Raw genomic sequence first — 13,442 nt, 5'->3', positions numbered from 1 at the left:
AAGTTGATATTAAATAAACAGATAGTGTCATACGCTAATCAGTTATAATACAGACAGAAATTAAATCCAGTAAAGGTGCATTGAGAGCGATACGAGAACGGTAGCAAAATCCTGAACTCAAATAGTCATAAAAGACACGTGGAAACTAGGATTATTTGGTGATCGTAATACATGTAACGTTCGCCAACTCAAAATAATGCACAGTTCAGTATGTCAATTTACATAACACCACACGACAGATAATGAGTAGAAACTTCTACTCTTTCTAGCCCCTGTTTCATAACGCAAGTGGATGAGTTAGAGTTACGCATTGCAACACATCCATGCCTCATAAAAATTACTGTTCCTAGAAAAGTTAGTCTTCTAGCTGCCATTCACTAGAATCAGTCACCTAGACGAATGTTTGCATTATTCCACAGGCAGGTTTTGTCTTCTTCCAGAACTCAATGTGAAAAGTGTCTTCTTCAAGATTTCAACGTAAAGTGTTCGAATCGCTCACTTGAGTGCACTAGTCGAAAACTGTCCATCACCACTTGGCGTCAATTGTATTCCGCCACTCTCTGCATCTCCATTGGCCGAGGGCCATTCGCACGAAAAATATATCGTTCTTATGTTCCACAGACACATTTTGACTCAAACTGACCACATTCTGCTCCAAACTAACTTATTATAACAATAATTAAATAAAGAATTATTATAATCTTTCGGTCACACAAAGACCATTCACAACAATTATAAATAACAGTTTCCTCACACACTATGTGACCAAAAGTATTGTGGCACCTGGCTGAAAATGACTTACAAGTTCGTGGCACCCTCCATCGGTAAATCTGGAATTCAGTATGGTGTTGGCCCACCATTAGTCTTAATGACAGCTTCCACTCTCGCAGCCATACGTTCAATTATATGCTGAAAGGTTGGGGAATGAGAGCCCATTCTTCACAGACTGCTGCACTGAGGAGAGGTATCGATGTCGGTCGGTGAGGCCTGGCACGAAGTCGGCGTTTGAAAATATCTCAAAGATATTCTATGGGATTCAGGTCAGGACTCTGTGCAGACCATTCCATTACAGGGATGTTATTGTCGTCCAACCACTCCGTCACAGGCCGTGTATTATGAACAGGTGCCCGATCGTTTTGAAACATGCAGTCTCCAACCCGATTTACTCTTCAACAGTGTATAGCATCGGTTCTTCGAAAACGTAAATGTTAAATGAACTTACCGATATGTAACTACAATGGATCCGTGTACGTACTCATAGAATTTTAATTACTATTATCTCTGTATCCTAGTATATAAGAAAAAGACTTCTTTGTTTCACGCTCTTGTCTTCTTCCTTGTCTTCCTGGTCTTGTTGGTTCTGATGTCCTATCTGATGGTCGCATAGAGACCACAATTTGTAAATAATATAACTATCTGCAGCGCTATTATCAATTTTATCTAATATATATGCAATTATTTGTGGTAGAATATGTCTCTTGTTGGAAGCAGAAAGTGCCTTCTCTGACCCATGATTCATTTACGTAATAATTAAATGTTGTCCGGGTCATTTTGTGTAAGTTAACTGTTGTAGCAATGACGTTAATGATAAAAACGCTTTTAATAGTCATTTCTTGCAAGAAGTATTGAAGACAATAATATTAATAACTACAGAAAGGCTTCTTGTAATATTTTCCATTTCATTTTTTAGGCCAGACGTACAGTTTTATGAATTATAATGTTCATTAATGTATACGCTGCCATTGCATATAGGCAGCTATACTGGAGCATCACGCCTCATAGAAAAAGAAATAATTAAGCAGTTATTTAACTGGTTTATCGCCTAAAAGAAATTCTTTTTTCTTTATCCATCGTTAGTACGACGGATGTCCTCACGTTGGAACACGTATGATATTTCTGGCGATAGAGCCCTGAGAAACAATTAGGCGTGGCTTCTAAGCGACATAATAGAGAACTTTTTACAAAACATTTTCGTTTCTAATTATCAGAATAATTTATTTCATTCTCTTATGAAAGAAGGTTACGCGATAAGCGGGAAGAAAGATGGTGCTTAAAACATCGATGTAGGCCTGTGATGTTATAGTGCCACGCAAAACAACAAGGGATGCAATCCCCCTCCATGAAAAACACGACCAAACGATAACACCACCGCCTCCGAATTTTACTGTTGGCACTACACATGCTGGTAGATGAGGTTCACCGGACATTCGCCATACCCACACCCGGCCGTCGGATGGCCACGTTGTGTACCGTGATTCGTCACTCCACACAAAGTTTTTCCACTGTTCAGTCGTCCACTGTTTATGCTCCTTACACAAAGCGAGGCGTCGTTTGGCATTTACCGGAGTGATGTGTGGCTTATGAGCAGCCGCTCGACCACGAAATCCAAGTTTTCGCACCTCCCGCCTAACTGTCATAATACTTGCAGTGGATCCTGATGCAGTTTGGAATTCCTGTGTGATGGCCTGGATAGATGTCTGTCTACTACACAATACGACCCTCTTCAACTGTCGGCGGTATCTGTAAGTTAAGAGACGAGGACTGCCTGTACACTTTTGTGCTGTACGTATCCCTTCACGTTTCCACTTCACTTTTACACCGGAAACAGTGGACATAGGGAGTTTAGGAGTGTGGAAAACTCGCGTACAGTCGTATAACACAAGTGACACCCAATCACCTGGCCACGTTCGATGTCCGTGAGTTCCGCGGAGCGCCCCATTCTGCTCTCTCACTATGTCTGCTGAGTACTGAGGTCGCTGATACGGAGTACCTGGCAGCACACTACACCTAATATGAAAATATTATCTATTTGGGGGTGTCCGGTCACTTTTGATCAAATAGTGTATATAAATAAATTCATCCGCGAGCGAAATCACGTTAAACTACAACAGATTGTCGCTAACCTTCCTTCCACAAGGCCGTGTCGTATACGATGTTTAGATGAAAAAATTATTTTCTCCTTATAAATCAGATTCATATGGTTTTCACACATAAATACATGTTAGAGATGATATTTACAAATTGTATAAATTTTGTTTAATCAGAAACAAGCTGGTTTACTTGTTTACCAAACTACAAATTTGATAATTTCGGAAGAACTTTTTATCTTTAAGAACACATGTTTTTATTTGAATTTATTTAGTCATATGCATTAAGGGCAAATCACTCTCTAGTGTTCGCCAGAAACACTTGCACTTGATGCGCAGGTAGCTCCCTCTTCCACTCATTTTCCATCCGCGAAATGAACATTTTCCTGGCCTTTCTGTTGCTGAACGAGTTGGTGACGGTGCATCTATTGGCATTTGTATTCCTAGGACGCTGCATATTTCTTTTCTCAGTGTTTTACTGATGTGGGGATTTGTCATCCTGTTCTTCATGTGTGATTTAACCAGTGCAAAAGAAAGTTTCGTCAAAAACCCTTCCCTACAACTGTTGCTTTTATGTTGTTGCGGTATGTTTAGCCTGTAGATTGCACAGGCATTTACTGCTGATGCATCTAAAATGCCAAAGAAGTGTCACAGATGCCGACGATTTGTCAGTCTTTTGGCAGATTTTGCGTGACATTATTTATCTAAAACGTTCATGCCCCCTTCATTCAAATTATAAGATTCGACAACGGTAGGTTTTTGGTAGATTTGCTCAATTTCGGATGTGGAGTGGTTGGATGACACGAAGACTGCAGTTTTATTTTCTTCAGACAGAAAGGAACAAGCATCATCGTATAGAAATGGTTCAAATGGCTCTGAGCACTACGGGACGTAACTTCTGAGATCATCAGTTTCGCAGAACTTAGAACTACTTGAACCTAACTAACCTAAGGACATCACACACATCCATGCCCGAGGCAGGATTCGAACCTGCGACCGTAGCGGTCGTATATAAATTTTTAAGAATTGTTATTATGTTCTTTGTCATTTATCATGGATGGAGGAAGTTCCCTTTTGTTCTTCTGTGGTGTATCGACTAAAGTGAGCTTTCTTTTATTTAATTTTTCAACTAATGCACAAGAGGAGAACTCGTTGTCGGTCGTCACTTTTCTCTTGTTTCCGTTAAATATTTGGAACACACTGTGTCAGCCCATCACAAAAATACAGTGATCATCAGACAACATTTATCTAGTTTTTGGGATAGAGACATAAGAAAAAGCATCTTCTCGTTGTTGTTGTTGTCTTCAGTCCTGAGACTGGTTTGATGCAGCTCTCCATGCTACTCTATCCTGTGCAAGCTTCTTCATCTCCCAGTACTTACTGCAACCTACATGATTCTGAATCTGCATAGTGTATTCATCTCTTGGTCTCCCTCTACGGTTTTTACCCTCCACGCTGCCCTCCAATGCTAAATTTGTGATCCCTTGAAGGCATCTTCCCATAAAGCTCAAAAGGTCTCATCAGTAATGACGTATTCTGAATGGGTGTAGTATTCAAATTATGTCAACTAACATTTTCCACAGTTCCCAAAATGCACCAAAATTATTGCTTTCTTTTCTAAGATCCCTTGTAACTTTTGTATGAAAATGTACTGCACTCTGTAGAAATTCAAATCACTTTTTGTCATCGTGCGTCGAAACAAAGTTAGGCCCTAAATGTGAGAAAATATGTCCTTTACAGTCAGTCCAGAAATGTTTGGGCCCCAAACGTGAGCAACAGGCCTATAAGAGCCGGGGCACTTCTGCCGATGTACCTTCATGTAGACTGGTAAACCCTTACTCTTCGTAGGTGTATTTCACCAATAAGTCAATCATTCCAGCAGTGATAAATAGCGAAAATATTTCAAAATATTTCACTGTCTTCAACAGGACCTTTCCCCTACCTGTACTTCCTGGATAATGGGTAATTATGTTTTTTCGTGGAATACGTGAAAAAATGCATATAACCAAATAGTTTCGAAATCTGCCCCAAGTTCTATATTTCCCATGTCACTCAGAGAAAAAAATTCATCCGCAGAAAAACCAGACGTAGCTTCATCAGAGAGTGAAATGGTGTCTTCCACATCATCTCCATTTTGTAAGATTACATCTCCCGTTTCACTACACCAGCCGCTGGTGCTGTCTTCAGCCTGTTGCAATATCAATTCTTGACGAATTCTTCTTCTGCTGCAAACCGCTGATAGTCTACCATAGTAATGACGGTAAAAAATCGAGAAGTAGCGCTTTAGGCTTCTCCTGCACAATGAAAACTATGATAACATAGGTCACACGGATGAGTCGTAACCGACATCGGGGCTGAGTAGTATCTAAATCATGGAACTAACCGGAGGTCGACTTATCTATCCACGATACTGTCTTTCGAACTTCTGCCTGACGGGGGAATCCAAGGTCACAGTCCCACAACACTAGCACTGTTTGCTGTGCAAACGAAAACAAACAATACGTGTCGGATACGATACCACCTTGTGCAGGAAAGTTAAATATTCTTTAAAGAATTTTTTTATGCCTGCTTGGTAGAAACATCTTTTGACACTATTTTCAGTTGTGGTGTCAGTTACCACATATGATAAGCAACTTCTTAAATCACCATCGATTGTCGACGGTAATTATACTTAAGTAAAGTTTTATTTAAGCAAACTGAAATTAATTACTTGTTCCTCAAATAACTACAACGATATGACAAGACAAAAGGTATTCGTGCTGAATTCAGTTGCGATGTTGTTGCTGAGGATACAATGTTCGGACTACAACCATTATTGCATAGTCAAAAAGCTACAAAAACATAAGAAATATCAATAAATAAAATAGTTAGAAATATGTAGCTGTCAGGGATGAGAGCTACAGTGTGATGCTATCGCCTAAGATATCGTTTGTTGAAATCCCACGAAGCTTTAAAGGTTGTGACTTCTAAGGTTTGTTCCAAAAAAATTAGCAGTGTAAAATATTAACTTCTGTAGTTTTTAAGGTACTGAGTACAGTATTGTTATCTGAGATCGCCAGTGTATTCACATTTACTTTATTGTGTAACTGTGATTTATTATAGAATTTCTAAGAGTTGTAAGTAGCCATATTTAAGAATGTGTGACACTCCAAATTTCTGGTGCATCACCTATTCTTCAGCTAGGCGAGCAACTGCGCACAAAATTCTCTCCACTGGGGATTATCCCACTTTGCTGACCCGGGGTGTCGCGCCTTAGGCCCCGAGACCTGCAACCAGCATTCAGCTGAGCTAACTACCTCACCTCCTACCAATTCTAGGTGGCTAAATAGTTCGCCTTAATACGTGTAATGTTACTCTTCTCCACTTCGTGTAGCCCACTATTTCACTAACCTGGCATATTAAGTTGTAACAAATTTGAAATACATACTCAACACAACAAAAAAAGAAAAAAAAGAAAAAAGATATAGAGAGAAGTTTCATATCTTTAAAATACAATCTTTTGCATAAACCAAATATGTAGAGCTATCAGGTACAAGACACAAACAAGTTGCGTAAAGATTTCTGATCGCGAATGTAAATTCAGTCTTTGCATCATCATAAAATTACTCGTTAAATAACTCTTGTTGAGAAGAATAGTTTGGTCATTGCACTACACTTTAAAGAGGCCAAAGTATTATCTTTATTATTTAAGAGTCCAAAATGATGTTTTAGGTGTAAAACGTAACTTACACATTAGTCGCGCACCTCCAGTAGCCTTCAGTTAGTAAACAGTAAATCAGATTGCCTATTTCTTTGTGTCAACTAGCACTGCTTGCTAATTAGTATAGTATTTTATGGAACATGTGTCTTGTGCAGCTTCATTTAAGCCTAAATAGAAGTCTCAGCTGCATACTTAGCATATTATTTCAGTAGAACACATGTGCTTTGCGTAATTATAGAAAAATTTTGGTGTGAAAGTACTGCCTGTAGACCCATTTCATATTTTGAAATCATTTGTTTCTGAGTGAAAATAACGTTCTGCCATTTGACAGGAACATTGTGATATTGACGTAGTTTTCGAATAGATTTCAGATATAAAATTATTGGAAGTTCCACACTTTATGTATTTTAGAAATAGAAATAATACTGTAGCTCATGACATAAACTACATGTTTATGTGTGTTTTCCCTGATGTCTTTACATAAATTTACTCCTGGAGTTTAGGTTGTGACATAATCATTTTGTCTGTGTTTTTACATATTTTAGGTGTGAAATACTGTAAGTTACACCCTCCAAGTAGTTTGGAACATGGAGTCACTTTGCGCTATCTTGCTTCTCTTAGATTTCCACTGACTGTGTTATTGAGGAAAAGGGGTGTGGTTTGTGACGTCATGATGACATCATAGAAGCGGATACGTCACTTACGATGTCACATTCGACGTTAGGCGTTCAAGGTCAATTACCACGTGACTTTACAAGTGCTCTAGGTTGGACAAAGTGACTCATAGTCGGCATAACTAATCTACTCGTATTTATTGTGCTCTTGTCAAGACATGGTTGTACATCATTTATTAATGCAGTGTCCTATACTTTCTATAAAACTTTCAAAATCGTATGTGCATCCCATACCCTGCCTCTGGCTCTCCTTTTCTCAGTTTCATTTATCTTCTTTTTGTGCCAATGCAAGATGAGGCCTTACTGTTTGTTCCATCTTCACTATATCTTCCTCAGCGTTCCCACCCACACTCCTTCTTTCAGTATGATTGTATTTATCGCTTGACGAGGGATTCTCCGAGGTGGCATAAACAGTACATGTTTTTCTGGCCCTGCTTTCATTGGATTACTTTTTTAGTTAATTGCTGTAACGCCATTTTCTTCCTTACTTCTTGATTTCTTATTTTGTCTTCTCTTGTGCAACCTTTCAGTGATCTAAGAAACTACGTATCTGAAGTTACAAGTTGTCTTAAGTCTTTTGATCTTAATGTCCAACCTTCTGCTCCACATACTTTTGTGGGTCGTGTTACGTTTTTATGTTGATAGATACTAATTTTTTTATTTATGTCTCACTATGCTTAGAAAGTTAAATCACAACCAATATAACTGAAATGAGACACCTGTCCTGTTATTATGGTGCTAATGATTTCTTAGCCCTTACTGGGTATTTATGCCCACTAATTCGTTTTTACTGTTGATCTCCAGGTTATTATTTAGGATTACATTGACTAATCTATTTACACTACCATTATTTGTAATTCATTGTCACTATCCTGCATGATTATCTGGTCTTCAGTAAACAACACTGCATTTAGGAATTTACGTGTCCAAATTCTTGTAGCCTGAGGTATCCTGTCCTTTATCCGTACCCTGAGAAGATCGTCGATGAACAGTGTAGATGACATACTACAGCCTTGCCTTCCTCCTTCGTTTATTTCTATTTCTTCTTTCAGCTCTTTTCCTTTATCCTGTCTTATTTCGGTGTTTTTTTATAAACCTTGGCATACTTTTATCAGATGCATGAGATAACCTCTTTTCTTTGTTATTGACTAGAGATGCTTTTTCATAGTAGAGAAATGCTAGTTGTGTTATTATTATAAGAGGAATCCAGAAGACTGATACACCTCTAATTATTTGTATTCCTTCGGTCTCCTTTTTGAAACACTGAAATAACGTAAGCGCGTATCTATTCTTTTTTTTCTTTCACATGTTCGTCAGCACATGTTATAATGATCGAGCAGTCTGAATTCTAGAAACTTTCCGCCATATATTATCACCTTTGAGACTGTTATGTGTAATCCAGGTGATTTTTTTAAATTTTTTGTCTCTTGGCTGTCTATTTTAATTCTATCGGATCTACTCCTTGCTCTGCTTCCATTGACCTTCGTCATCTGAATTACACAATAGTTTTTCATCGTGATTTACCTGTCCTCTGGAGGAATTATATTTATACTTGTAGTATCTTTATCGACTCTTTTTAGATATTTGTTTGTATGCTATGTTGAGGTATTCCCATGGCAATCAAGATTAAAACCGTTAAAATGTGTGTGAAATCTTATGGGACTTAATTGCTAAGGTCATCAGTTCCTAAGCTTAAACACTACTCAACCTAAATTATCCTAAGGACAAACACACACACCCATGCCCGAGGGAGGACTCGAACCCCCACCGGGACGAGGCGCACAGTGCATGACTGCAGTGCCTGAGCCGGCCGCGGTGGCCGAGCGGTTCTGGCGCTGCAGTTCGGAACCGCGGGACTGCTACGGTCGCAGGTTCGAATCCTGCCTCGGGCATGGGTGTGTGTGATGCCTTAGGTTAGTTAGGTTTAAGTAGTTCTAAGTCCTGGGGGACTTATGACCTAAGATGTTGAGTCCCATAGTGCTCAGAGCCATTTGAACCATTTTTTGCAGTGCCCGAGACGGCTCGGCTAATCCCGCGCGGCAGTCAAGATCCCCATGTTTGTCTCTCACAGAACACATGCAGAACTATCTTTGAAGTCAGCTTCGTTCTGGCGTTAGTATCCTTGTCGTTTTGGCGTTAGTATCCTTGATATAAAGGACGAGTCACAGTTATTGAGCGCCAGCTTTCGTAGGAGAGAATACAACAGCTTTATGAAAAACGCTTCTCAGCTGAATCAAATGGTTCAAATGGCTCTGAGCAATATGGGACTTAACATCTATGGTCATCAGTCCCCTAGAACTTAGAACCTAACTAACCTAAGGACATCACACAACACCCAGCCATCACGAGGCAGAGAAAATCTCTGACCCCGCCGGGAATCGAACCCGGGAACCCGGGCGTGGGAAGCGAGAACGCTACCGCACGACCACGAGATGCGGGCTCAGCTGATTCAGTGCACGTTTCCCGGCCAGACGGTGCTCAGTATCGCACTGATAAGTGGGAATGTACTACGAAGTTCTTCACAAATTTGGTTCGATTTTGTGATTACTGAAATAACATCACGTACCCTCTCAAACCATGAAGTTTGTTTACGTTTCCTCCTCCTGTTATAGTTACTTCATTTTTTTTTGTCAGGCGTTGTACATTCTTATACTCATAACGTCAGTCACGAATCAGGCTCACATATCTGTGTCATAATTTCCCATTAAGTTATTTCTAGTTTTCCTCTCTCTTCGTCTTCTACAAAGAGTTGCAGGTTCTCAGTTTTACATTACCATGATGTTCACTGACGTAAACATGAGGTTGAACTATAATAGTCGACAGCTGACAGTACTTTCACACCCTGGTGGCTTCTGAAACACTGTTTCCCTTCGTGAAGGCCAGCCTCCAGACGTTAAAACCAGAGCTTTGCATCATAACTAACACAACCACTACAGGAAAGCTCCGTAGAAAAGTTATGTTTCGAAAAGTTAAGCGCTGTACAAAGTATTCTCACCTCTTAAATGTCTAACTAATGTATCTAAGAGCGACAAAGGAAACAGTGGTAGTTTCGTGACATCAAGTATTTACACTTCGCATCTGACAGCAAGCTAATCCCTATAAGTGACTCACTTGGTGTAGCGGTAATGGGTGGAAACCCTTTCAGATCATCAGACAGCAGGGACATCTTGATTAGTAATAAAAATTGGATAAGTATTGTCAGTATCCAGAAACAAGGGAGTGGCACATCTATAACCAGCGGAAAATTGCTCCTTTCGGAAAAGAAAGAGGGGAGTATGTTCTGCTTTAAAAGCCTCTGACAGAAAAGTGAGGAACCAGCTGCCTCAATCCTCATTCCACCTTAATCAATAAAAATTTTGGCAAGCAAACATATTCGCGCTCTTTTAACGCAGAACACTCTAAATCCTTTTGTCTACTCTCTCTTTATAACTAACCCTTCATATGCAGCATCTTCTTCTCACTGCCAGTCTATGTATGTCTCTCTCACTGTCTTCTTTTTCTCCTGCTGGTTTATAGTACATACCACTGTCATTGTCTTCTCTCTCATGTACACTATCTCCTTTTGTCTTTTTGCTCTTTGGCACTGTCTCCACTATACCTCGAGACCTCACTTCTGGGTGGTCCAACTTACAATATACTCTATACAAACGTGATTCAAAACACCATAGTGCAGCTGTTTAAATTCACCTATTGGGTCCAGACCCTCCAAGCCTATTTATGTTCTCCACTCAACTCTATTTTTCATTTCCACTGTCTCCTCTCTCTTTTTCTCCCACAGTTTCCATCGCCGTCCACCTACATTTCGGTCTTACTGCCACTGTTTCTCACCTACCACATATTCCCTTCATTTCCCTGCTACACTAGGACGTGTCGGTTACATAGAATGAATTATTTCGATCCGTAATAATTTGTCACTTTGTTTATAAACTTTCACACATTTATATTCTTTGACAGCTATAAAGAACAAATAAGTGCACAAAATATAAGTTTGACACAAAATGGTTAGTTTTACAGTTTTTTGGATTTCGCTCATCGATGGCAGTTCATAGAAAACTTGCAGCTTATAATTTGTGTCTTACAATAGTAAATATGTTGCTAATGTGTCAAAAACTAACATGTTGAGCCCGTGGCTGTGTGCAAAATATAGGTTGACTGTTACACAGAAGATTACAGCAAACAGCCACTTTTTAAAATGCTATTTATTTATTTAAACGGGCCGTTACCAGTTTCGAACCGATACGTTTATCTTCAGACGCCTAGTTAACGTTTTACATTACGTGAATTAGCCATCTGAAGATGAACATATCTGTTCGAAACCGGTAATGGCGTTGTTTAAATAAATAACTATCATTGTAAAAATGGTCGTTTGCTGGAATCCTCTGTGTAAGGGTCAACCTATAGTAAACATGTTAAATAAATAGTTTACTGTATTTTCAGGCTTTCCAGTTTTACATAATTTTTGGGAGTCATTTTAAGATTTTTTCAGGCATTTTAAGACCCTTCTTTGTTAGCCCATATTTCGCCACTGCAGTACCACTTTAGGCATATTTGTACAGGTGTAAAACGCCCATAAAACAGACAGTGCTTGATTAAGGTTTGTTGGTGAAACAATTCTCATTAAAAACAATGTTTGGTGAAGTAGAACCTATGCGATAACCCAAGAACCCTTGCCATGTGTTCACTATCTGATTTATACTACATTTAGGCCTCAGACCGGATGTTACTTGCATATTTTACGGTAATAAGTACGGTATCTTTCCTCTTCTGCATGTCTGTAACGAATCGTAATATCGAGAAAGTTTCACTGTTCTCCTAAATCATCATCATAATAACATATAGTAAAAATTTTTACAATATGCCATGACAAGAAATTACAGAATTGGCCATTCCTACGAATGGTTTCAAAAGATCATGGTTTTCCGATATTTTCTCAGGAACCGTCCATAAAGAAATAGTGTTTTCGCAAGTCACCTAAGATCCACCCTAGATCACACCTAATGGTAAAGAAACAACCCATTTGCTCAATTTGTCTGGGTAGGAAGAAGTGTGTAATGTTTAATTTTGACCCTGTAATGTAGGATTTGCTACACTATGCCCGTTCTTCCAATCGGTTTACAAATTGTCACTAGGTCGAGGGCTATCCAAAACACTGTCGGGTACTGGCCGCTATCGTCACAAAAGCTTTTTTTATTTGGATTACCTGTAGTGTTAACGCTATCGATTACACCGCTGAAAATCATGCAGGGCTTGTAATTATTGCTCTCTGATCATGACAGAATGCAATTACTGTCTCATCAGAGGTGCATATACTGCACAATTTAGAGGCAATACTTTACCCTTAGCATGCAACTACGGATATAATGTTTCTCCTGTCATACATGTAAGAAATAAGAACTTCTACCTCCATCAAAACCGTGCTACCTTCAGACAGATTTGTTGTATTGGCCGAATAGATCTTGAGTCTGTAAAGGCTAGTCATGGCCTCAAACCCGCACGCATTTACAACAGCCCAAGTTAATGTGGCAGTAGTTACAAGGAACGTTCTGTTTTAAGCGTTTCGCAGCGCTATGCAGAACCTCAGCGGCACTTTAAGAAAAATTTACTGTTTCCAAACACAGCAGACAAGTATTTAAGGCCAACTCTATATTACTGGGACTCAGTCATCAAACAAGCTCCATTGTTCTCTTTTTCTCTTTTGTTCGTACTTTTCATTCTCTATCTACAAATGTAGAGGGTGCGGCTCCAGGAATGGGCACCAGATACTTTGCAGCCATATACCAGTACAGCTGGTCAGAATCTGGGGACAGGAACTAGTTTAACACACTTTTGTTAGCTCACTTTATTTTCTGTCTGATTGTTGGTTACAAATTTTCAAGCTGATTTTAAACTGACTTCCCGATGAGCTATCAACTATTTTGAGCATAGCTCAGAACAGGGTGATAGTGCAGTAGTGTGGGGATACGAATCATGTACTTGTAATAAGGATAGAGAGGGGGTGATAAACACGGTGAAAAAGAGGTATAATACAGAGCTCCGCCTATCTAACCTGAGGTCTTGTACGATGGCTCTGAGTTTTAGATTGCGTCACAGGCCTTACGGGCTTAATGTGTGTAAATTTCCTGCTGCGGGAAAAGTCTGTGACAACATCTTCGATTTACAGTTGCAGATCTGTAACATGTGAAGCAATTTCTACCAAAGTGA

Source organism: Schistocerca gregaria, chromosome 2 (assembly GCF_023897955.1).
Source record: "Schistocerca gregaria isolate iqSchGreg1 chromosome 2, iqSchGreg1.2, whole genome shotgun sequence".
Classification (NCBI taxonomy): domain Eukaryota; kingdom Metazoa; phylum Arthropoda; class Insecta; order Orthoptera; family Acrididae; genus Schistocerca; species Schistocerca gregaria.
The sequence above is the reverse complement of the archived record's forward strand: the minus strand, read 5'-3'. Positions refer to the sequence as shown.